The sequence below is a fragment of the Pseudonaja textilis genome, chromosome 1 (genome assembly GCF_049901715.1).
Source record: "Pseudonaja textilis isolate UNSWEBS1 chromosome 1, rPseTex1.2, whole genome shotgun sequence".
In the NCBI taxonomy this organism is placed as follows: domain Eukaryota; kingdom Metazoa; phylum Chordata; class Lepidosauria; order Squamata; family Elapidae; genus Pseudonaja; species Pseudonaja textilis.
In genome coordinates, this window is record NC_141990.1 from 278,498,285 (window position 1) to 278,526,138 (window position 27,854).

Here is a 27,854-nt window from a genome sequence, read left to right on the forward strand (position 1 = left end):
GTTAAAATAATCAGCACTTCCTTATTTCTTTCCACTATTCTCTTTCTCTTTAGCTTCCATTGTCTTGTTGCTCTTCCCTGCTTTAATATTTGTCTCCTTTCAGGGTTGACTTGTGGAATTTAGAGGTTGTTATAAAACTGGGCTTGGAGTCCTTCTCTGGTTCCTATATGAATTCTACAAACAGATTCCTGTAATATGAGATTGGAGGGAGAGACATTGTATTTTAGAGCAGTGGGCCCCAATCTTTTGAGTGCCGGGGACCAGTTCCATTTTTCTGCAGACCAGAGGGGACATAGCTTTGCATGTTGCCAGCATCCCATGTGTGGATGGGACTTCACTTGTTTGCATAACCAGGTTTCTGGCACATCATGGACTGGTACTGATCCATGGCCTGGGAGTGTGGGACCCCTGCTTTAATGGAAATAGCCCTTTGCACTAATATAGTACAACTTGGGAACTGAAAATTCATTATGCAATAAAAATCTGTTTATGAAAAAAGATTGTATTAGTGTAATCTAACAAAGAATAATGTTGACCTATTGGTTTGACCCACATGAAAATCATACCAATATAACCCATCTATTGAATGCCATCAAATCTGTTAGCCTACATATGGACTTGCTAGCTTGAAAGCCTCAATGCGCCAAGATGAATGCAAGATGTCTCTTCACCAAAGGTGGTATTCAGCAGGTTCAGACCAGTTCTGGAGAACCGGTAGCGGAAATTTTGAGTAGTTCGGAGAACTGGCAAATAACACCTCTAACTGGAGATTTTACGGTAACCTTCCCCTGCCAGGCCCACCAAGCCACGCCCACAGAACCAGTAGTAAAAAAAAATGAATTCCACCACTGCTCTTTACCTTTGCACCCTTTTTCCATTGCCTATTTCAGGTGTTGCTATGCTTATCCTTTTCTGGGCCCATATGCTATGACCCACTTCACCTGCTCCAAACTTCCATTCTCTCTCCTTTCATTTTACTGTCCCCCAGATCCAGTCTTTTCTGTATTTGGGTTAGCATTGGTTGTCTTATTATTCCTTCTTCTTTTCTTCATCTCATCCCAACATTTATTTGTGTGCCATTGTACTGTTTCTGGAATGGGGTGCCTGAATGGCCTCTAAGCAGCTTTCATAAGAGTAGTACTTTTCCATAACTGGATGGTTCCATGAATGTCTACAGATAACATCATAATCTAATACTGGCTATTCTGGTTGAGACAATGTTGGCAATGTGATCATGGACCATATCTGTCAGTACCATTGACTCTATAGCAAGCAAACTTTGCTATGATTTATTCTTGAGTTTACAACATAAACTAATAGAGTTGGAAGGGACCTTGGAGGTCTTCTAGTGCTGTGATGACACACCTATGGCACGTGTGTCAGAGGTGGCATGCAGAGCCCTCTCGGTGGGCACATGTGCCGTCCCCCCAGCTCAGTTTTGCTGTGCATGCGCATGCATGCCTCCCACCAGCCAGATGGTTTTCGGGTCTCTGCTGTGCATGCTCAAGGGAATGGGGCACATGTGTGGGCACGTACACACACATGTGAGGGGAACATGCATGCATGCCTGGGGTGGGGTGCATGTACAGGGGACATGCACACATTTTATATTTTGGGATGTGTGCGCATGCTTTGAGCACTCAGTGCTGAAAAGTTTAGCCATCACTGTTCTAGTCTAACCCACTCCTCAAGCTATACCATTTCAGACAAATGATGGTTCAGTCTCTTTTTTGAAAGCCTCCAGTGATATAATCAGTTTAAAAACTGTTTTTTTTTAATGAGATTTGCCTTATTTTATCTTTATAATCTCATAATTTCTTTAAGTTTTAATAATTATTTTAAAAGTAAGGCATGATGATTTTTTGTCACAGGACATTTTTTAAAAATAAACTTTACTGTAGAAGACAGTTTTTGTTGCATAGATCAAGACAAATCATAGTAAGTTATTTTCTAGAAGCTGTGGAAGGATAAAGCAGTTATTCTTAAATAGCATAACATGCTGACAGCAAGAATAAGATATGAATCTTTTGTGCATAACATTATGTAAAAAAATACAATATGTGTAGACTATAGCAATAATCTGTTGATCTGATATGCTCAACACTAGTTATATAACAAAACAACTAAGTATCACAGGGTGCTAAGCATAATACTCAATCCATAGAAAATGGTAAGTGATATTGGATAAAGAGAAAACATGGAAGATGCCTTACATTTTGCAGGCAGAGTTGTGTGGAATTCTTCTATTCATTCTCTGAAACGATTGATTGCAGATTGATTTCTTTTTCTTTTTCCTTCTATTCTTTGCTCTCCAAAGATCAGCTTGTTGAGTTTAGGAAGAATTAAGTCTAATCAATTTCATGGTAGGAGGATTCAGGCAACCTCTCCACTGTATTCAAAAAGTACATGGAGAGAGTTAGGAAACAACAACAGCTCTTTTGGTTCCTCTTGCACGTTCAGCAGACCTGTCTTCAACTACACAAGCATCGGCCTGCTTAAGACATACCTGCAGAAAAAGCATGCCGAGAGTCCTTATCCTGTCTAAAATAGGGACTTGGGAGGCCAGTCTTTCTTGCAGGAGGTCCCTCTTGTGGAACATCCTGCTACCCATTTAAGAACCTATGAGAAACTTAGTTGTTCCAAAGACCATTCAAGAGGACAGAGTGACAGGTTTCACCTGAAAATTATTTATTTATTAAATTTCTACAATGCCCATCTATCCTAGGTAATGCTGAGGATGCTATTAGGAGCAGTATGGAATGCAACCATGTATTAGGATACTTATTCTATGTGTATGATATTGTATTAATTTTTGTTATAGATGAGGTACAGGTAGTCCTTGTCTTACATCTCAGTTCATTTAATGACTGTTTGAAGTTACAACATCATACGTGCACAATCGTGTCTCCTGTCCCTGTCCTATTATTCCCAATTACTAGTTCCTATTTCTTGTATTTAAAGTTATGTTTATTCTTGTTTCTGTTATATTGTAAGCTTTTGACAAATAAAATAAATAAATAAAATAAATCACTGAAAAAAGTGACTTATGACACTTTTTCACACTTATCATGAATGCAGCATCCCCCTTGGTCATATGACCAAATTCAGCAACTAACTTATTATATTTATGATGGTTGTATTGTCCTTTTGAGATCTCCTGAAAAATAAAGTCAATGGTGAAGCCAGATTCATTTAACAACCATATTACTAGCTTAACAACTGAAGTGAGTCACTTAACTACTGTGGCAAGGAAGGTCATAAAACGGGGAGAGGATTGCTTAACAACTGTTTCACACAACAACATAAACATATGGCTCAATAGTGATGTCAAGTTGAAGGCTACCTGTATATAGTTTGAAACATTGCTGCATACCATTTAGAGTGATATTATTGAAGAGGCATAAAAGTAGTTGAAATAAAGTCAGATGTTTGCTGAGATCCATCAGATAGCTATCAAATGGATAGTGGGCATAGCCTGGGATACCTATCCTTCTCTGTCCTGAAAAAGTTGTGCTGTAGTGTTAACATGCTTGACACTTCTACACTTAACTGTTAGCCAATGTGTTATTACTTAGCTTTTGTGGATCACAGTCCAGTTCAGCAGATAAGCTACAATCATTATCTTTTAAAGTCCTTGCGTTGCCACAAGGCTCTCTGCTGTATTTGTTGTAAAAGATTTACATGGCTGCACCTTTGAAACTGTTATTTAGGGACTTAGTACATGTTATGGCAGAAGATTAGTGTATAAACCAACCTCAGTTCAATAGCTGTAAAGCTGTCAACTGGGAAGGCAATTTCATAGAGAGAAATGGTGGCCAAGAGGAAAAGAAAGAAGACTTACTTTGTCTATCCAATCTCCTCACAAGATTTTCCCATTTATTCTTCTTTAAGTTTCTTCCAAAAATGTAAACCCTCTTAAAACTTGGTGAGTGCAACTTTCTCTAATATACACTTTTTTTAAGGAAGTATCTGTTGCAGATATTTATTTATGAGGTCTTTTGCTTCAGAATGGTGAACCCAGATGGTTATCTTCCCTTCTGTTTCTCTTATAGTGGAGGCCAATCTGGCAAACTGTGTAAATTCATTCTCACAGAAATCTATGCTCAATGTCTTCTGCATTCTTTTCTTTTTTTATTTTCTCTTGAAGCCATTCTCATCCATCACTTTTATACCTGTTTTTTGGCAACCACTTTTATTGCCATTCAGTATTTGTTGCTATAAAGAATTGTTAAAGTTGAGGAATAATTGAGGAAAAAAGTATACTTTCCTTGGCTTTGAATCCAAACCGGCTACTTTTAAACTTGCTAAGTTTATTGATGGCTCTGGTGAATCCATACTCTGTTTTAATTATATTGATGTCCTCAGTTTACAAATACCTTTGGAAGTGAGCCAAAGTTTTTTTAAACCTAGTCAGCTAACAAATGCCAAATTTCTCAACAGATACCTTCTGATGCCTATATATTTTTATCTTACTTTGTTAAACTACATTTTATACTTAATGTAATATTCACTTTTGCATAAAATTAGTTTAACCCCATGCACACTAGAATTAAAGAATTGAGGGTCACAGTAATACAATCATCATAAGGTTTCTTTCTTTAATTATTTCAATTTTTTAAATGATACCACAGCAACAATAAACAAAGGGTCAATGGTGTAATCAAAGCATAGTATATAGAATTAAATATATAGAATAGAGTGGCAATATGACTGTATATTTTAAGGGTGATTTGGAAATGTTGGATAGTTTTAGGGAACAACCAAATAATACATTAATAACATTGTGGCTCTTTGCTGTTGAATTTCAATTATTCTATTGGAAAGGCACAGTGGGTGAAACTGGGACTATTGTTATGGTTGAAGAAATTAACCCCCTGTTGCATCATTTTGTTGTTAAAAATTCTACATCTTTTTATATTATTTGTACACCAATGCATTAGTACTAATAAACCTTTTTTTAACTTTCTGCAAGGACTGCATTGGAGGAAGAGTAAGTTATCTCTGCTGTGTGTCACTTAGTTCTTATCTGAATTGACCCTTTGTGTGCTTATAATGGAGTAAATAAAATAAACAGCTGCATGGATATTTTTATTCATTATTTTATTGGTTCTGGGGTTTATGATATCAAAGACAGATCTTTAGATGACCCTAGTTTGGATTTGCATCTTTCCTTGGATTTTAATATAGATTTTAAAAGAAATTTGTGTTGCAATCTAGTAAAATTCCAAAAACAAAATAAATATACTTTTAATTTATCACCCATTGCCAAACACACTTTGTGGCTGAGCTTACAGCCATGGAAACATTAACTCTGTTTTGAACAAATTGCACTTGTACTTCAGATTTTGTGGCTTCTATAACATTCAGATGTTTTTTTTTCCAGTGTGCATATATGTGGATAAGCTGTACAAGTAGTTGTCTTTTTTCACAGATCAATGCAATTGTAATTTATTGGTAGGATTCACTTTTATAATCAATTATTTAGTGGTTTAAGTTCTACATTTTGGGGATTTCATCTCTGAAATGAAAGTTAATGGTTTATTCAACAGATGTGTCCATTGTTACATTATAGCAATCACTGAGAACTGTCATATAGAATATATATTCTGAATGTCCCACTTCAATACATTCAAAACTTCCTTCTGTTTGTACTTATGCAAAACAGCTGCAGTCTACTTCTTTGCCACTCCTAAAAGGAGTGCATTTTTTTGCTTCCACAAATGAAATAAATGTCTGCTCTTCCAGTGAAAATGATTATTTTCTGATTGAAAAAACTCCCCAGCATGACCTCCATTACACACCCATGTCTCCACCCCACCAATACTCTAGAATTAAACCAACAAATCCAGCATTTCAAAGATTTTTAGGGGAAATGAACTTCACTACCACACTATTGTTGCCCTGACAGGCAAATATATATACATATATAGTGTATATTCATAACTGATCATTCTGTCTAGCAATACTCCTCACATTTTCAGGTCAAGCCACCATTCTCTGTGTGCAGATGTTGGCTGATTTGGGGCTAATGACAACTGGATGAAGGCAGTATCTTTGAACTGCAGACTCATAGACATGAGGGTAATGAGAATTCGGTATGCAGCATTTTGAAAATTTGTGGCATGGTAAAACACATTAAAATTTAATTATGGATGGAAACGGATTAACAAAAACTTCAGCTTGCATTTTAATAAAGGTATTTTTACCTCTTAAATGAAAACTACTTCATTAAATTTAAAAACTCTATGTGCTTAGAACTCAAAGCATTGTTAGAGACTCCACACACCCTCTTCATGGTCTGTTTCTGTTGCTCCCCTCTGGGAGGAGGTTTTGAAGTATTTCCAGCAGGACTACCAGTTTCTGTCACAGCTTTGTTCTCTATGCCATCCATCTGGTAAACTCACAAGATTCATTTTTCTCACAATGTACATATATACTTCTGAACTAGACTGTTGTGATATATGTGGGTATATGCATAATGTTGCATTTAGTTAGTTAGTTAGTTAATTAGTCAGTCATGTTTATGTAGTGTATATTGGAGATAGAGACTTTGAGAGCTGAATGTAATGAAATTTCATTTTAATGCATGCCAATTACTGTACATTCAAAGTGACAGTTATTCTAAGTCTAAATCTAAGTCTAATAGAATTGGTTACAATTCTGCTTCAGCCCAAAATCTGAAAAAGAACATCTACTATTGGCAAAATCTCAAAGATTGGTACTTCTGTTTCTCAAGCTGTCAGGCATGCCCTAACTTCAACCATCATCCACATCCTGCTGTATCCTGTTTAGCATTTTTGCTTCTCAATACAAAGCTGATGTATAGGAGAAGTTTGGTGCTTTTATCTCATCAAGATGAAGAAGTCCCTGGATATGATACACCTGAGAAGAACCTGCAATTTGATTGTGAATATGTTTTGCAGATACCAAAAGCAGCAATTCCAGAAAATATTTTGCATTTTGTATCAAGCCAATGAACTAATACATACATTTATAACTTCCCAAAGAATGAAATAGGTGAAAACATTTCTCCTATAAAATTAGAAAGGTATCCCAAACAAAATTCTAAAAACCCTAAAGGCTCCCTCAAGTCAAATTCAATTCCAAAAAAAGCAAAGTAAAAGAAAACCTACTCAGATCCAAAATTTTGGCAATTGATATCTCAAATCTACTCTCTGTTGCGATGTATTGCAATGTTCTGCTTCATAACTACTTTACTGATACATCCATTGGGTTTCATTTGTCACTTCCTTTCCCATCGTGAGAAGCCTACTCATCTTGTCAACAATCCTCTGTACTGTACAACTAAGGAGATACAGGGAGGAACACTGCTACAAATTACTGTATACTTCAAAAATGATTTGGAAGAGTTGCTTTGGTATCATGTGAGCGCAGCACCTCTCTGCTATTTGTAAGAAAATATGTGGCTGGTTTTTTTTTTAAGAATTGCATTAAAATATATTGTTTCAGTTTATTAAAGCAGAAGCATCCTTTTCTCAGAATAATATGGAGCTCACATGTGGTCTTAAGCACTTCTCCCAAATCATTTGTGAAGTGTGAACAGCTGGATTATATATTTCCTAGCCCATTCACTGGCATATACACAACCTGGACATAAATACTACGGCTACAAATCACAAGATGAAATCCGCAGGATCATATTTGAAGATATTATTTAAGCATACATATTTATTCTTGAGAGAAAGGTATCCTAAGTCAAATTTCTTTAAAAAAAACAAACATACTTGATTAGGAATCACTAATATTTACCTATGAACCATAGATTTCCATGAAGTAATACAAAGAAATCTAAATAAATGCTGCATCTAGATTACTAAAAGAATGGTCATCAGCCTTAGTAAGAGCATGCTTGGAATACTCCATCCAGTTCTGCTTACCACAATATAAAAATTGATGTTTGGACTTTGGAAAGACTACAGAGAAGAGCAAGATAATGATTAAGGGGCTAGAATGGTTACAGCAATTGGAAATGTCTAGCTAATGAAAAGAAGCACTAGAAGGGACATGATAGCAGTATTCCAGTACTTGAGGGGCTCTTATGGGAACAAACTACTTTCCAATGCACCAAAAGGCAAGTCAAGAAACAATGAATGAAAACTAATGAAGGAGAAAAGCAACCTAGAACTAAGGAGAAAATCCCTAACAGTGAGAGCAATCAACCAATGGAATAGCTTGTTTTTAGAAGATGACATTTTTTTCTGAAATGGTATAGGGTCTTCTGCTTGACCCTGCATCAACTATATTGGTTCTTTACTCAGTGTAAGTTATATGAACCTATCAGTCTGCTTGGAACTAATCCTAAGACCTGTCTATTAAGAGAGATATGCAAGTAGAATTTTAGTTTAGGAAGAATCATCAGGTAGGAATTCACCCTGATTTCTAGCTCTTGTTTTGTGTTTACTCTGAATATCATATCTTTCTAGCTAAACTATCCAAGCTTAATGTTATTCTCGCAGATAATTGCCATTTCTCATGATCACTGATAGAAGTAGTATATAGGACTTGCAAAAAGAGCAGTATTTTATACACAGTTCTATCCCCCACTGAAAGATGAGTCAAGTTATTAATACTTCATGTGCTCCCATCCTCTATATGGTATAGTGTATAACAGAAGCCTAAGCAAAATTGTTGACAGATGTCATCAAGAAAGCATCTTGTTTCCCTAGGATTTATTTTCACATGTCCACATCTGTTCAAATAAATTTTAAGTATGTCATCTGATTTCAAAGATGACTAATCTTTCTGATATCATGCCCTGAACATCTAAAGTATCTAATCATAGAGGTTATTGAACAAAAGTCAATTAAAGTTGATATAACTATTATATGCATCAGCATCCCTGTCCCTGCTTTGTGTCATAGGAATAGTTACAAACAGCTTTTATATTTATTTGTCATCTGAATTGGGAACCCATTTTTCTGAGTGTGCTTCCTTATTTTGCATGACTGCTTCCTTATTTTGCAGCCAGATAACTTGTCATGTTTGGATGCCTTGCGAAGTGTGATTTCCATGGCATATTGTTCATTTGCTACTAGTGGTATCCATCTGCCAAACTGAAGGGGATTAAGAAGACTTTGATAGGTACTTGTAAAGTTGGATTTGTCTTGTGAAAGAAGATAGAGAATGAAGTGGCAGACAGCTAGGCAACAAAAATAAAGGGATTGCTTTTCTTAAAAATACTTTACAACTTTCAAAATCTCTATACGTGACACCTAGTTCCTTTCTCCTGGGGCTCACACAGCATTTTTCCCAAACATTCCCATAAATTGCCATATTCACTTCAATAGTTACTCTTTTCAGTTCTAGATATGAAATGAAAAGCATCTATGATCTATCATCTATTATCCATCTATCTGATTTCAAAATGGGATGGGCAGCAAACACATTTAATAATTAATAAATTTAATTTTTAATTCAATGATATCAAAAATAAATAAAATATATAGAAATCACAATGGGCGGCAATAAGTATGAAATCCATCAGGGTACTTAGGTGGATCATAAACTTATCTGAGAAAACATTGTTATACTGGAGCAATTGCAAAAAAGACAAGTGCAATGCTAGAATGCATCAATAGAAATACAGAGTTAAGATCAAGAGAACTAGCTGTTCCTTTCTATTCTGCATTGGTCAGAATACATCTAGAATATTGAAGTTCATGGCACCAAATTTTAGGAAATGTGTTGATAAACTGGGGCCTATTTAGAGAACAACCAGTATTATAAAATGTCTATTTTTAAAAAAAGAAATATACAGTATTTAGAATGGATGGAGTAGTGGTATATTAGCCCAGAGAAAAGAAAACTAGCGAAAGACATGACAACTGTTTTCAAATTTCTTGAAGAGTACTAATGTAGAAGACAAGGTAAATTTGTTCAGTGTTGTTTCAAAAGAAAACATGAGACAAAGGAATTATTGAACAAACGGTTTAAATTACAAAGAAACAGATTTCAATTGACAACAAAAAGAATTTCCTAATCTCAAGAAGTGTTCAATAATATCACTGTCTAGGTGGGAGGGCAGACTTTTCTTTATTGAAGGATTTGAACAAAGACTAGATAATAGTCCGTTAGTAATGCTGGTTTCTCCCAAAGTTGCATTCTTTGATTTATCATGGTTTCCAAAGAAAGAATTATTGGAGTAGTACTTAACTGGAGGCAATTAATAATTCAAGTAAAATTCCAATTTAATGTACATTTCTTATCCACTTTGCCTTCTTTATTGTTAACAATTCAGTTTTCTTTTTCTTAAAAGCTTGTGGAGACATCTCTGATAAAATTCCTATTCTTCAAATAGCTTTTTATACATGGAAATATATCACTTGTTGTTTGTTGTTCAGTGGTACAGACATAATGGAGAAAATTGTCAAATATATCATGACTGACTACATGCCCATCAAGTCATTTTGGATTTCTAGCAACTATATAGATTTTCCCCATGACCATTTATCAGGACTCCCAATGATGCACTCATTGCCACTCTGTGACCATCCATCCTTACTGTTGGTTATTCTCTTCTTTCAATTCCTTTTACTTCTCCCAGCATCAGCCTTCTATAGAGAGCTGGGACTTCACATATGAAGTAGGATGGTTGAAGCTTGGTTATTTGTGTGCCACAATTGAGAACTCGGGGTTGATTTCTTCAGTGATCAATTTCTTGGCTATCCAAGAAATATTTTCAGGAATATTCTTTCAGACTAAAGTTCACAATATATCCATCATATTAATATATCTGCAAAAATCTGCATCATCAGGAAATTATTAAAAAGGATTACAACCTTAAGGATTAAGGTTACAAAAGGATTGTAAAATGTAACCATTTAGCTGCCACTTATTGATCATCCAGATTTCTATAGGCCAGATCTGGAATCACTATTCATAGACTAAAATCTTGAATATATATACCAGGGTGCAATTCAGTGCCGATCTATATGCAAATAAGCTCTAGTAAACTCAAAGGGACTGAGTTTACTATATAAGGCTTTGCCATTAATGAAATGAATTAATAAATGTATATGTTTGTATCACAAGGTTATAAACAGCAGTGTAAAAAGTGGTTCTATATTGAGTCACAAAATTTGTCTTCCTTTCTCTTGCCTACTACTGGTACTAGTAGTTTATTGAGGCCTTAGGGTCTCATCATCTGCAATTATTAAATGAATATAAAATAGGATTTGATACATACAAAGAAGGATCCAAATGGTTTTCTCAAGTTTAAAGTTTTCTAAAGTGTTCCCTACAGTTTTATGTAGTCCTGCCAAAGGCTTGGTTATCACTTGCAACAAAATCTTTTGATAAATCATAGAGATAGGTTAATTCCTTGATATTCTTTGTTAGAACTAGATTAATAAATACAGTATGGGTGGGAAATAATTTCTCTGACAATGAGTTTCCTGATAAAATGGGTAATAACTAAAATCAATGTGTAACTATTTCTGCTTCCCTAAACAATAAATCAGAGAAGTGTGTGTTTACTATAAAGCCAAACTAATGTATTCCTTATACTCTGACTAAGTTATCATTATAGTGGAATTCAAAGGCAGTCTGGGTAACCTGGATGGAATATGGGTTCAGATAATTAATTTAATGTATTACAATGCCAATTGCTAACATGTCAGAGTGGGAATATTTCCAGTTAAAAATCACCTCCAGAATTAAAATATTTAAAACACAAAGTATATTGATATTGTTGACCCATGCCAGATATGCAGAAAAAATTGAGAAGCATGAAAGAAGAATAGAATAGAATTCTTTATTGGCCAAATGTGATTGGACACACAAGGAATTTGTCTTGGTGCAAATGCTTTCAGTGTACATAAAAGAAAAGATACATTCGTCAAGAATCATCAAGTACCATGCTTAATAATAGTCATAAGGTACAATAAACAAACAAATCATACTAGGAAACAGTCAATATAAATCGTAAGGATACAAGTGACCAAGTTACAGTCATACAGTCACAAGTTGGAGGGGATGGGCAATAAGGAGAAGGAGAAGCTTAATAGTAATAGTAATGCAGACTTTGTAAATAGTTTGAAGTGTAGAGGAAATTATTTGTTTAGCAGTGATGGCATTCGGGAAAAAACTGTCCTTGGATCTAGTTGTTCTGGTATGCAGTGCTTTTAGCATCGTTTTGAGGGTAGGAGCTGAAACTATTTATGTCCAGGATGTGAGGGGTCTGTAAATATTTTCACAGCCCTCTTTTTGACTCATGTAGTATACAGGTCCTTGATTGAAGGCAGGTTGGTAGTAATTGTTTTTTCTGTAATCCTAATTACTCTCTGGAGTCTGTGTCTGTCTTGCTGGGTTGCAAAACCATACCAGACAGTTATAGAGGTACAGATGACAGACCCAATAATTCCTCTGTATAACTGTATCAGCAGCTCCTTGGGCAGTTTGAGCTTTCTGAGTGGGTGCAGAAAGAACATTCTTTGTTGTGTGCTTTTTTGATGATGTTTTTGATGTTAGGTGTCCATTTTAAGTCTTGTGACATGATAGAACCTAGAAATTTGAAGGTCTCTACTATTTATACTGTGTTGTTTAATATTGTAAGAGGTGGTAGTATGGGAGGATTTCTCCTAAAGTCTACCACCCTTTCTATGGAGTGTGTTCAGTTCCAGATTGTTCCAGTCACACCATGAGGCAAGTTGTACAACCTCCTGTCTGTACACAGATTTGTCATTGTCTCGCATGAGACCAATCACTGTTGTAACCTCTGCAAACTTCAGTATTTTAACAGATGGATCATTTGAGATGCAGTCATTGGTATATAGGGAGAAGAGAAATGGAGAAAGCATACAACCTTGGGGGCCCCTGTGCTAATTGTACAGGAATCAGATGTAATTCTTCCTAGCTTCACCTGCTGCTTCCTGTCTATTAGGAAGCTTGTGATATACTTAGAAGTGTGTTCAGGTACTGCTAGCTGGTTTAGTTGAGTTAGAAGAATGTCTGGAATGATGGTATTGAATGCTGAACTAAGTCTACAAAGAGGACCTTGCATAGGTATTTGGAGATTCAAGGTGCTGTAGGATGTAGTGCAGAACCAAATTAACAGCATCATCTGTTGATCTATTTGCTCAGTATGCAAACTGCATGGGATCTAACAACGGATCCATGATGGTTTTTAGGTGGGACAGCACAAGCCTTTCAAAGGTTTTCATAACTACAGGTGTTAGAGCAACTGGTCTGTAGTCATTCAGTTCCTTGATGGAGGGCTTCTTTGGCACTGGGATGACAGTAGAGCATTTGAAGCAGGAAGGAACATAGCACATCTGTAGTGATTTATTGAAGATTGGGTGAAGATGGGAGCCAATTGGTCATCACAGACTTTTAAGAAGGAGTTATCTTGTCCAGCACTGGTGCTTTTCCTGGTTTTTGTCTGTGGAATGCACTTGCACTTCTTTTTCTGTGATCACCAGAGGTTGTGAACGCAATGGGTTGGGGTCAGTTGTAGGAGGCTTGGCTGTTATTGGTGTGTTTGAGATGGGGGTTGTGGAGATAGGTGGCTGTAGTTTCCTTTTAAATATGCAGTAAAACACATTCAGATCATTTGCTAGTTGTTGATTTCCTTCTGCCTGGGAAGGAGGATTTCTGTAGCAGTGATGTTTTTAAGAGTTTTCCACATGTTTGCTGGTTCATTAGTTGAGAACTGATTCCTTAACTTTTCAGAGTAGCTTCTTTTTGCTCCTCTGATCTCTCTTGTTAATATGTTTCTGGTCTGATTGTATAGCATTCTGTTACCTTTTATGTAGTTTCCCTCTTTGGAGTGAAGTAACTGAAATGTATGATTCACACAGGGGTGGGATTCAAATTTTTAACAACTGGTTCTTTGGGCGTGGCTTAGTTGGTGGGCGTTGCTTGGTGGTTATGTTATTGGCTGGGTGTGGCCAACTCAATATCACTCACATCGAGGCACACATCTCCTCGCCTGGCTTCTCATGAATGTGAGGATGCTGCAACAGTCGTAAGTATGAAAAATAGTCATAAGTCACTTTTTTCAGTGTCATTGTAACTTTGAATGGTCCTTCCACACACGCATAGTACCAGCAAAGGAGGGGGGAAAAGTCCAGAGAAGTTCTTGAGACAGGAAGTCTAGTCCTGCCAAAAATGTAATAAGGATTAACGGAGAGGCAGGTTCTGTAAGGAACACCAAAATGTTTCTTTCCTGTCTTCCTTACAGGATTAGACCAGTAATTTCTTCTAACAACCATCTCTGAACTGCTTAGAATGTTAACAACTGGTTCTAGTGAATAGGTGCAAACTGGTAGAATCCTGTCCCTGGATTCACAAACATCAATGCCATCTGTATGCTTGATTTTTATAGGATTAAAACCTGGACTGCTGCTCCCATAAGGTGTTTTTGCATTTGTCCTTAATTCAGAAGAAATGTACTCACAGGGAAAGTCATGTGAATAAATCCCATTCATGAAATGTGATTCCAACATTCACAGTAAGTTTTTAGTTAGTTGTCTAACTTGCTCTTGCAAATAACATGGCATGAAACTATGAAATATCAGCATAATCACTTTTAGAAAGAGCTCTGCCAGTGCCAATTAGGGAAAGAAACCAAGAGAACTTCTAAAAGACACAAAGGAAAGAGAATGAAAAAGCAATTGAATGCTAATGAGCATTTAGAGACTTCACTTGGTGCTTGAGGTGCCATTGATTAGCCTTCCTAGCAAGTGGTCCTTTACTGCTCCCAGTTTGAAGCCAATTGGATTTTTTTTTCTTTCTTTCCAAGAGAAATTCTCCAGGCTAAATTCTCATCTAAGTTACACCAGGAGCATATATGGGGGAAAAGTGAACTCTGCTGTCTTTGTGAAATTAATCCCTCTTCAGATTGGACGAAAGAGGGGTAATAATTCAGTCTCTGAACTTTGCAAGAAGGCATCAAGCTTGCAATGATCCCTTTTTTTAAAATAAAAAGTTTTTGAATCAATGAGCTTTTTGGTTGAAAACGGAAGGAAATCTATCTGTCACTTTAACTTTTCTTTTTGGGGGGTGGGGGGTTGAAAATATGGCAAAATGCAGCACACTAAAATTAACAATATAGCTGCTGGATTTTAACCCCTAAATATTTATTATTTAATTTAATATAATAGAAAAAATGTTATTTTCTGATTTCTGAGGCTAAAGGTTTTTTTTTTTGTGTGTGTGTGTATATGTACTCCTTTCTTTTACATTCTTATATATATACATACATACATACATGCATACATACATACATACATACATACATACATATATGAGCCCAAAGACATCATCAAACTGTGAAGAGCTTTTCAAAGAGCCTGTATTATCTTTCCTGATAAATACTGAAGTGAAAAATAAAGTAAATGTTGCATATTGTAGAAGCCAGGGGGATGATGGGTTTTCTTTCCTACCCCCCCCCCCCAATTGCTTGTATCTTTGGGTGGGGGTGAATTACTAATTACAAAACAACCATGTACTTCAGCATTTGCAAGACCCTTAGTGTTTGTGAAAACAAGCTAATTATGCTTGAAAAGGTTTTCAGCCACAGCTCACTTGCTGGCACAAATTATGCTGTTTAAAATAAGGGGAAGCTGTTTGGAATATTTGCCTGTATTTAGTAACATCCATGCAATACACATGATTCTAACATTCTTAGGAAAAAATGCAGGGGTTTTGAAGCATTGCTCTAATTTTCTGGTGGAGGGAAAAAAAGTTCCTAGCTGAATTGTGGGGGTCTCAAAAATTAAGCTAAGGACTTTTTTTTCTTTTACATTCATGTTTGCAGGACCAGTATTCTGTTTTTTTTTTTTCAACATCCTTTTAGTTCTTCATTGCTTGAATGCATCCAGTTGGAATAGCTGGACCTGAACAAAACATAACCTTTCCTCATGTCTGTGTCCTGGGTGACTTTCTCCCTTGCATTGTTGTTATAGTAGATATGCCAGGTGATTTGTGAGTTGTTCTGTAATGGGCTTTCTCAGCTTTTCTCCTGCTTTGTAGCTCAGCAAATGACATGTTTTATTGTGAACAGAAAACAGTAAAAACCAGTTTTATCTTTAATGTTTAACAGATAACAGATAATCAGAGTTGGAAGGGACCTTGTACGTCATCTAGTCCAACCCCCCACCCAAGTGGGAGACCTTACACCATTTCTGACAAAGGGCAGTCCAATCTCTTCTTGAAAGTCTCAAGTGATGGCGCTCCCACAACTTGGCGCTCCCGCAAGCTGTTCCATTGGTTGATTGTTCTCACTGTCAAAAAGTTTCTCCTTATTTCCAGGTTAAATCTCACCTTGTTCAGTTTCCATCCATTATTCCTTGTCTGGCCTACAGGCGCTTTAGAAAATAGCTTGACCCCTTCCTCCCTGTGGCAGCCCCTCAAATATTGAAAGACTGCTATCATGTCTCCCCTGGTCCTTCTCTCTACTAGAATAGCCAAGCCAGTTTCGGCAACCGTTCATTGTATGTTTTAGCCTCCGGTCCCCTAATCATCCTGGTTGCTCTTCTCTGTATTTTTTCTAGAGACTCAACATCTTTTTTATAATGTGGTGAACAACATTAATCCTGATGACTTCCAACCAACAACACAAATCTTGAAAAGCTTATGAAAATGGAACATGATATATAAGAAAACTGAATCCAGATTCAAAAGTTCTCTGGGTAAAATGTCTCTATAAATCCACTGTGCAAACTTGACTAATTTTATTTACATTGTCAAAACCATGTATACCTTCTGCTCATTCAGAAAGACCTTAAATAGCCTCCACACACATCAGTCAATTTCCCAAAAAACAATCAAAGCAACCAAAAATAAATACATATACAGATAGAAGTGTTATATTACAAATAGAGAAAAATAAGAGAAAAATATCTAGGAAACTATACCATAACCAAACAAAACTGTTCTAATATTGACAATTGGTAGGTACAAATCATCAATCCACTGTTGCCAGTTACATATACATGTATTCTTCCAGCTGTGTATAATTATTATTTTGCCGATCCAGGAAAAAAAAAACTGTCCATGAAGCCATTTGTCATGCAAAGTTGTTCCAAATCTATAGCATACAGATAAAAGGACTTGTATAGTTAATTCAAAATTAATATCTGAAGGCATAGGTTCCAATAAATTATATATCATGGTTGAGCTGCAGACAGAAGGAACCTGAAAAAGACCACTGAGAACGCCTAAAGGCTATTCTGAAGTTTATGAGATTTTGTCAACAAGTAAACATGCATGGAATAACAATATTGGCACTTAGTCTCCTATTGCAGCCATGAAGTGCCAGTTTCTATTACAGAAAAGTAATCGCTTTCAAAACAAATAACCAAACAAGCAAAAAGTAGTGATGGCTTAAACCTTCAGAAATACTTTCTAATTCTGCTCAAAGGGATCCTGCTGCTGTTCCAGCTACTGACTTCAACAAGAAACCCAGTTGATGATCATGTTCATCAAATTATCAATGATGTGAAATTGCTCCAATTAAAATATAGCTACCATTATTCCCCAAGGCTGCACTTGCCCTGCTGTTCATTTTCATCTCTCTCTGCCTCTTGGCTTGCAAATGCAGATTTTGCTAATCTTTGCCTGTGGCATGAATAATACCTAAACTAATCTTTCCAAGCCAGCAATATTGTTTAGGCTGACGGTGATTATGACAGAACTTCTGTACTTAGAAGAGGGAAAGGGGGCTGCTGATGAGGCCTCAGCTGACATTCAAATGTTTTTTCCCCACCTTAAGTGAGACACTAGAGACATTACTTTGCACTATGCCAGAGCTTTTCATCAAAGTTTTACACATTTTAATTAAATATTTTAGCACACCTTTTTGGTAAGAATGTAGGATTATCTCCATGTTACAGATGAGGTAGAGGTAAAGATGTAGACAAGAAAAGTGACTTACCCAAAGGCAAGACAACAAACAGAAGCAGAATTCATCATGTGGATTCTTAAAAATCTATGGCCAGACTAATTGTAAAGCTATCAGACAGCTGCCAGCCATACTTCATCTTTGAAGAATAATTAAAATAACTTTTAAAAGTTAATGTGACAGTCCCATAAACTCAATTTTCCAATGTTCACAACACTGGCTTCATGTTTCAAATGCTCTGAAGAATCATAGCTAAATGTAAACATGTAAAATTGTAATCTTATGAATATGAAAGACAAGAGTTAAAAATCCACTGTAGATTCTGTCCACTGTCTCTATTTTATTCTCTTGTCTCTCTTTGGTCATGTGCTGAAATGGAAGATTTTTGGGATTGATTAAACCATAGATTATTGTAACAGCTGAACTGGGAAACTGACTTAATCTCCATCATGGTTATTAAAGAGTGTAAACAAATTAAAAGTCTCAAATCAGCGAGAGTAAAAATCAGGTGTTTGGATGTATTAAATCTACTGCATTTCAGAAAAAAACATTTCAGCTTTTCACATGTACTCCCTTACAATTCTCATTTATAAGTAAGCTTCAGTAGAACTTAAATAATTTCTCAACTGAGTTAGGAAATAAATTCCACACACACACATCCTGTTTGGGTTTTTTTCTATTTCTTGGTCTTGGATAGTGTCTTTTAACAGTCATGTTTCTTTCATGTCATTTCAACGTTTCTCTGATTCCCCATCACTGAATTTTAGGACTTCCAAACAATTGCTGATGTTCTGCTTGAAAATGCTAGGTGTATCTTAAAGATCTTCTTTTAGGAACTGATTGGCTTTTTTCTTCCACTTTAACCTGACTTGGAACTTGCACAGTGATCTCTTACACAGTCAACCCCTGGCTGTACCTTTGCTGTTATAACTGAGCCCTACTATCCCCTGGTAAAAAATATATAATCAATTTGACTTCTGTGTACTCTACCTGGTGATGTCCATATATATAAATATTGTTTTGGTTATTTAAAGACTGCATTAACACTAAATAAATCATTGCATTGGTAGAAGTGGATAATCCATTCTCTTGCTTCACTTCAATTCTCTAGACCATACAGTCCAACTACATTTTTCCTCCTCAATATTTCCAAATTTGATCTGACAGTTTCATATTGAATTTAACCATAAATCTCATGATTTTCTTCTAGATAAATGGCTGGAATATAAATTCATCTTCCTCCAATCCAGCATCCCTTAATATATATTTAGCAAATATGAATATTAAAATGGATAAATGTTTGCTCCACTGCACACAATCATACATTCACACAAAATCCACTATTCAAGTCCACTATTATACACAACTATAATGAATTTTAGCAGACATAATTATTTCTGATCAGTAACATTGTCATATTTCTGAGGCCAGGATTGTTGAAGAAGACAGAGATGATCTCATTGAAGGTACAGTGTTTTTGAACTAGTAGCAAAGATTTGGCATAACATTTCCAACCAGGGTTTCTGCTTCAGTGCTAAGCTGAAGGACACCACCACCTTCTCCATGCTGCGAAAATAGATTAATAAATGCGCATCCACATCTTTTTACTTGTCAGGAATGTTACTACATATCCTCAGGGTGTAATTTCATTTTACAGTTTTCATTCCCCTAAGCATTTGTGTGGTGACATTTTTTTGACAGACAGAGGGACATGGATGTGTGCATCTTTATGGGAATTCTCTGTCTAGATTGTAAAATCAATACTGAATCAAATGTAAATGTATCATCATCTGAAATGCCACGTTCAGTTTTCCAACAATTGTCATTTAATAATAAATTGGCACTGAGGGCTTTTCTTTTCGCTTCCATTATTATTGATTAAAATATAAGAAAAATAATCAGTGCTATTTTAGATGGGGGGAGTTTTAAATCAAACATGGTCTCAATACCATGTTTGACAAGCAATGTCTAATTTTCTTAATTTAACCCAAAAAACTGATATATGATCTCCTGTGGGATTATTTAGGATTGAAATTGGTAAGAATAGAAGACCAGAGTCCCAAAATCTGTGCTGATTCTTTATTGCCTTTCTGGTGATATTCAACCTGATATACATGATGAAGTATTTGGAAAAAGGTGAAATCCTATTCACATTTTTTATCCTATTCACATTTAGATTTGAGTAGACATCCATAGAGATACAGAGCCACTTATCAATTCATGACCAGTGTGTACATATAAACATACACCTATCAACTTGTTTTAAAACACTTCTACAAGCTAAATAAATTTGTATGCATACATTGTGTAGCAAGCTTTATTGTAAATTTGGAAAAAGTGTGGGTATCCTATTATTATGTTATGTCCAGAAGGGCAACCTAGGAAAGTTTTCATGAAACTGTAAAGCCAAAGATTTCCAGTAGAGATGGCTTAAGAAGTGTTCTTCTATTCTTTTATTGTCTCCACCTTTAATTTGCTAACTATGTTTAGGATCTGAAAATGAGAAACACTTTCAGTTTTTTGCTGTTCATGAAACAAACTCCCTTTTCTCAAGACTTGTCAAACATTTTTAGAAGCACTGTAAGTTATCTTTGTTGGAGACAGCTTGAGTGACAGGCACAGCACATCAGAATAGCCAGTTTGTTCATTTTTTTTAACAAAAATAACTTTACATTGCAGAAATATATTAAACAGAACTTCTTTTGGCAATCTTAATTGAAGCCACTCTGTTTCTTAACAGCGAAAGCTTCCACACCAATAATCAGTTTTTCTATGTGCACAATGGACTGAAGGAACTAGAGTCACTTCACACAAATCCTTTTCATCATCTTTTTTTTAATCAATCCTAGACCTTCCATGATCTCAATGATTTACTAAACCTGACCATGCATTTTTCTGGTTTTGAACAGTTATATAAAATGAGGGGAAAATATATTGTACAATACTAAGCCTTCTTGAAAATCTATTGACTTTGTTTTTGCTTCATCATGCCTCATGGATTCTGGTCACAGCAAAGCTTTTTGTTCAGCATCCACTACAATCTACCAAATATTGGCAACTTGTGCTGTGCAAACTGTCCAAATGTGAAAAGTTTTAAACTACTCCTGTTCCCGAAGTTAAAAACTCTTTTGAGTTCAGAGCAGCTGTTCCAAACTTTATTGGAAGTGTCCCAGGGATCTTCTGACATTCCAGAAGTAATCCAATTCAAACAAACTCATTTTAACTTTCAAACACTTGTTCCATATTTGAAAAAAAAATGCTGCCTTAAATTGACAGTGAAAGTCAGAACAAGTCCTTTTAAACCATCGTGCTACAACCATTGTGTAAAGCTTGCAAAAACTGTCATGCTATTCTTGTACTGTGGGGTCTTTTAGATGAAGTAAAAGTGAGGACATCTTTACAGAAGACTTGCTGCCCCCATAACAACTGCCCGTTGTTTGATTGTGAAGGGAGAGGGGCACAGGTAGAAAGAAACTACGACAAAGGTGAGTGGGAGTGCTAGCTATTTATTTTTCCTTTTTTGTAGACAAAGGAGTAGGATATTTTTTTATTAGTCCAGGAACTGTGACAACTCAAAGGGCAAGTCTCTGAGTCCCACTTTTGAACTCTCTTATTTAACAGCTGGAGGGAGAATTGATTGACTCATGATACTCAGAATTTCAGGGTTAATAAAAGTGAAGACAAACAAAAGTCAGTTTCAAAGTGGTTTGTGGGAGATCAAGGACTGCAAACAGAGTTAAACCTGTGCCACATGGCCTTTAGCCTAAATTGTAGAAAAATAGCAAAGCAAATAAGCAGCATGTTGTGCACAGATTTCTGAACAGGAGGAGAAACCAGTATAGATCTTTTCCATATAGTATGCAACAGGAAACAGTAAAAACAGGGTAGAAGTACAGCTATTAATCAAAAAATGAATGCTGACATGAAAACATCTAAGACTCGGATTTCAGTGGATTACTGATAGGTTTATGTTCTATTTTTTTCTGGCCTGTTTTTCACATTAATCAGCCTTTTATTTGTTTGTACCCGCATACTTCCCAGTCAATCTCCATATCCATATCAGAGCAAATACACAAGTCACTAATAAAACTATAGTGAAGTTAAAACCTTAAACCTTAAAACAAATTATATGGCAAAACAGAATAAAGGGCAAGGAAAAAATATATCAGGGGGAAGCGAGAGAGTAACAACAGGCAAGAATTTCTATTGCCTGTATATGTCTCTAGAGAGCCAGTTGGACGGTTAAGGCACAAGGCCAGAAACCAGGTTCTGTAACACCTAGATCTGCCTTAGGCACAAAACCATCTGGGTGACCTAGGCCAGTACATTTCCTCATTCCTAGAAAAGAAGCAATGGGAATCCACTGATATCTTGCCAAGAAAATGGATTTGTGTTAAAGTAGTTGCCAGGAAACTAAATTGAAGGGATACACCTCTGGAAACAATATTGTAAATATTGAGATTAGGATGGTCTCAATGAATAGGCTCTTATTATTCCAAAATTAGCCCCTTTAAGCAATAGCAGTAGAATTCAGCTGGGGAATTCTGGGAGTTGAAGCCTTAGCATCTTAAGTTTCTAAAACAACAACAATATTTTTTTTACCAACTGTCAAAATTGGTAAATGTTTCATCTTAGAACAAAGGACAAGGAAGAAAATTTATTTTAACCCAGTCCAGAATTCTGAACTCACAGACTTTCTAAATATATGGTGAGTGACAGAGAAACTGAAGTCTATTTTTCTCTTTACTATTAAGATATTACAAGGTGTGTGAATGTCATGACTGCATAAATAAATCTCTTCCCCAATGAGCTGTTAAATATGGGGGATTTAACTGAGTCTGGCCATCATATATCAAGCTATGATTCATGGTATGTGAACTAGCACCAAAAGAGTTGGTCTATTAAGTTCTCTAGGAAACTATGGATAACAAGGAAGCCACATTTTCATTCCAAGCTTTCAGATGATTCATAATACATTGCTTTTTGTTTTTGTTTAGTTTTTTAAAAAAACAACTTATATTTACATAATTCCCAGTTTTTCTATAGGGTCTTAAATTTATTTCTCTATTCAAGAAAAATTTCCTGAAGTAATAGTATATTCTTTTCCTGCTCTCCTGCTTTTCTAGTATATGTGTTAGATCTGGGAGGATGGTTCAGGAACGGAGGCAAGACTCAGATAATAACAACAGCTCTTTATTAGTGACTTCAGATCTGAGCAGAGAATCCCAGCCGCAGCAGCCCCTTATATAGGGCTGGCTGCAGCTAGGCAGCCAATGAAGGCGATTTGAGTTTGTCGCTCTTGGCTGGGCCAATCGCGGCAGCCCATTTACTAGCCAATCGCGTCAGTCTGTGGTGACCAATCACGATCTGCTATTCACGGGCCAATCAGAGTTGCAGGCTTTCGAGCCTGCTAGTCCGGAACACCCCTCCCCTCTCGGTTCCGTTTAAGGGGTGGAGTTATATAGTCTCGCTGGTAGGCAGGTCTTCGTACCTGTCTACCTGACTTACGTAATTCCAATTGTTTGTGTTCAAATTTGGGTTCAGATGGACTGCTTGCTGGATCTAGTTGGAGCGGTGAACCAGTGCTATAGTAGGGACTCTCTCCTTATGCCCTCAGGGTGATTGAGTCCTCAGCTTCGTTGCTACCGCTATGGTTTCCCGGACTCTCTGAACGAGTAGTCTGTGAAGGGGTTCAGCAACAGTCGCCTTCTGGGGAAGGAAAATGTTATAAAAGTTAATGAGTCCCAGGAAGGCTTGAAGGTCAGTTTTGGGGTCTTGGGGCATTTTTGATGGCTGCCAATTTCTTTTCTGTAGGGTGGATTCCTTGTTTGTCAAGAAGGTAGCCAAGAAATTCTATCCTTTCTGTGCATAACTGGCACTTTTCCTTCTTAACCTTGAGGCCAGCATCTTTGAACCTTTGTAGGACTGTTCTGAGGCATTTCTCTAATTGACTTTTTGTTGGGGCTGCTATCAGTACGTCATCAAAATAGGGCACGACCCCTTTTATGCCTTGCAATAGTCTCTCCATCAGGCTTTGAAAAATGCCTGGCGCTACGCTTACTCCAAACTGGAGCCTGTTACATTTGAATGCATCACGATGTGTAACTATAGTTTGGGCTTCTGCAGTTTCGGTATCAACTGGCAGCTGTTGATACGCTTGGGCCAGATCTAGTTTTGTGAATATTCTGCCACCCCCAAGTGAATGTAGGAGATGCTGAATGACTGGTACCGGATAGGCGCTCTGTTTCAATGCATGATTGAGGGTGGCCTTGTAGTCTCCACAGATTCTCTAGGACCCGTCAGGCTTTATGGGGGTGACAATTGGTGTCTCCCATCGGGCGTGGTCAATGGGCTCTAACACGCCTTGTGCAATTAATTTGTCCAGTTGCTCGTCAATTTTGGGTTTGACAGCAAAAGGAACTCGGCGTGGTTTTAGGCGAATGGGCGCAATGTCAGGGTGAAGATTAAACGAAATAGGGGACCCTTGTACTTGCCTAACTTTTCGCTGAAAACTTCTCGGAAGTCGTGGACGAGGGCCGCTTCCCAGTCATCGTCTTCAGTATGATGGATGCCAGCCATTCCGATTCCTAATGGCGCGAACCACTGAAGGCCCAGTAGACTTAGCCGGTCTTTGTCTACAATGGTGAGTAGTAGTATTGCATTATGTCCTTTGAAAGAGACCTGGAAATGGCTGGTACCTGCGACTGGAATCCGGTTGCCTTGATAATCTTTCAGTATGAGTCTCTGACTGCTGAGGTCTTGGCATCGGATGTTGGGAATCAGTTGCTTGAGGGTTTTCCAGGATACCATGGATAGTGAGGATCCAGAGTCTACTTCCATGATGCAAGTTTTATTTTCGATGGTGACTTCTACACGAATTTTCTTTGCATCTAGCGATGAAGCGTGGCCAATGGTGATGGTTTGATGAGCCTCTTCTCATCTGGGCATGCCATTAAACCTTCGGGGTCTGTTGTACTGGTTCCACTGGTTGCTAGGGTGGTCCCTCTGTGTGGTGGGGTTGCCATTGGTTCTTTTCGAGCTGCTCCCTCTCCGTCTGGGGCTGGATTTTCTTTTGTTTCTGCATACTTTAGCAATATGCCCACGTTTTTCGCAAAAATGACAAATGGCGTCGAAGAATCTGCACTCGGATCGAGGATGGTTCCCACCGCATCTGGCGCATTGGTAGTTGGGTTTACGACCCCGCTGGTCCCATTGCTCACATTCTGACTGGAGCCTGTGGACTTCTTCCTCCTCGCTGTCTGAGGATGACTCGACATCTTCATGATGGGTGGCCAATGTGTACTTGTCTGAAGGCTTCCCAGCATCGTTGGTGGGTTGGCGGTTGGTTCCACTGGTTCGGCGCATTTGTGCTGCTGATTTACGAGTGGCTTCAGCAGTGGTGGCATCTGCTATGGAATCTGCAAGTGAGATGTCTCCTTTGGCCATGATCTTGCTCTGGACAGTTGGATCTCTAAGGCCAAGGACAATTCTGTCTCTCATGGCTTCTTCGAGATTAGCAAAGCCACATAAACCGCCCAGGTTTCTCAGGTCTGCCACAAAATCCCCGACCCTCTCACCTTCACGCTGGTCCCTCTGATAGAACTCGTGTCTGCGAATGAGAGTCGGTACTGCGGGGGCGTAGTGGTTGCGCAGGATGGGAGCAAGGGTGTCCCAATCCATCGTTTTAACTTCAGCTGGTTTTGCTAGTGCTTTAGCCATTTTAAAAACGGCAGGTCCGCAATGCGTTAGAAAAACGGCTTGTTTCTTGCTGGGCGTGGCATCCTTGAGGTTGTTGGACTCTAGGAACATTTGAAACCTGTCCATATATGAGTCCCAGTCCTCGCTAGCTGGATCGAATGGGGCGGGTGGTGTAGCGCTGCTGGCCATGTCGCCGATGTTGCGCTCTGTCAGCCACTTGCTCCTTCAGCTAGCTCGAGTTCAGTAGACTTCGTTGCATCTGCATCCCATCCTCGTCGCCAGTGTTAGATCTGGGAGGATGGTTCAAGAACGGAGGCAAGACTCAGATAACAACAACAGCTCTTTATTAGTGACTTCAGATCTGAGCAAAGAATCCCAGCCGCAGCAGCCCCTTACATAGGGCTGGCTGCGGCTAGGCAGCCAATGAAGGTGATTTGAGTTTGCCGCTCTTGGCTGGGCCAAGAGCGGCAGCCCATTTACTAGCCAATCGCATCAGTCTGTGGTGACCAATCACGATCTGCTATTCGTGGGCCAATCAGAGTTGCAGGCTTTCGAGCCTGCTAGTCCGGAACAATATGTATGCCAACCTTATGCAATTTGGCATTCACCAGTTATGTTGGACATCAACACCTATAATTCCCAGTCAGCCTGGTATTGGTTAATGACCCCCATCATTTCTGATAGATATTTGTGCAAGAGTGATCTATTATTTTTCCTTGAGCTCATTGCAGGAGAACCACATCATTTTTGAAAAACAACAAATATCACTAGAAAATGCCAGCGATGCTGACCATTTTTAATAATGTGGGCATTTCTCCATGGTTGGTGATGCAAGGTAATGAGGCTGACAAACAGAAGCAGGATGGGAGGATGTGTCTTAAAATGCAAAATTGATTTGACAGCTCTACCAATTATATTTCTTTGCCCTATGACAACAATTAGCTGCAAAGCAAATGTATGTGGACATATCGCAAAGATGCTGTTTTTAGACGTTTACTGTGCATAGGGCACACAGGCATCAGTAGCAGTTCTAAATTATTTTACTAATGTCCATTTCCTCTGATGGCCTCCTATTCAGACATTGAAATATTGGAGATCATCTCCGCTGGGACCTTCCTTCATGTTTAGCCTGCCCTCTACACTGGGGCAGGAAAGCTAATTGCTACAGAGCAAGCAGATGGCTTTATGAAAGTTCAAAATGACAGCAAACCTCTGTTGGTAAATTATACTCCAAACCAAACCTTCTCCGCCTTTCAAGGGTCAGATGAAAATTCCTCATGGTTAACACTAAGCAGATTTTGCTATTGCACAGATAGAGAGGAATGTTTGAATTCTACTCCGCTGTGGGTCAGTCCAAAGACAAGCGTTTGTGTTCCATGCCCCAGAGAGATAGGTTGTCCATTTTTATGACGATAGTTCAAGATGTTGGTTATGTTAATGTGGAAAACAGGCAATTAATAGGCACCATTGATCTTTAAATAATTTGCAGGCTGTCACATAGATGATGGAGAAATAAATTAAAAGTACACCTTGCCAAGAAAAAGTTTTTTTTTTCCATGCATGGCATGAACTCTTTGACTGTGGACCTGATTCTTTTGGATCATGTAAGTTCTTCTTTCTTTCATTTTCCACATTTGCTTATTAAAACTGACATAAAACAAAACCTGTAAAAATATACCAGTTGTTTGGAGCTTTTAAAAAAAATAACAGATATAAAGATGTTATTGTCTTGGATTCCCCCGCTTCCTCTTCCACGTTCTCATCCTCTTCCATGTTCTCTTCCACATCCTTTACCTGCAACTACCTCCTTTTTTTTGGATTTGACTTTTGGTTCAACAGCCAACCAGCAAAGTATCAAAGACAAACTGTCTGGCAGAATAAAATATCTGATATTATTGCCTTGAATGTTGATGTCTCCAACTGGACAGGTTCTCTGCTCTTCGAAGTCATCTTTACAGCTTTAAGATGGGTATTCATGCTGACATCCACTCCTGTTCCATGTACCCGAGTCCCATTTTTCAGTTCAATGGTGACAATTTCATGACTAAGTTTCATAAGAACCTGCATGAGTTTCATGGCAGAAAGCCAATAGGTGCAATTTGAAGCGGCTAAACCAGATACAGAGGGCTCCCCGAAGGTGAGAAACCAAAAGGAATGATGAAAAATTGAGCTTGGCACAGCCACCTCAAACTAGGCCACTTCCATTACTTGTGAAGGGAAGCTGCTGTAAGTTCTTCTCCCATGAGCTGTTCAGAGCATCCAGTAGTGGTAGGTGCTTTAGTCTCTGCTTTAG

The 27,854-nt window shown here is 37.7% G+C and overlaps 1 pseudogene; it reads right to left on the reverse strand.

The window, feature by feature from the left end:
* Positions 1–334: 334 nt before the first annotated feature.
* Positions 335–27,637, reverse strand: LOC113439302 (small nuclear ribonucleoprotein Sm D1 pseudogene; annotated as a pseudogene).
* Between the last annotated feature and the right edge of the window lie 217 nt (positions 27,638–27,854).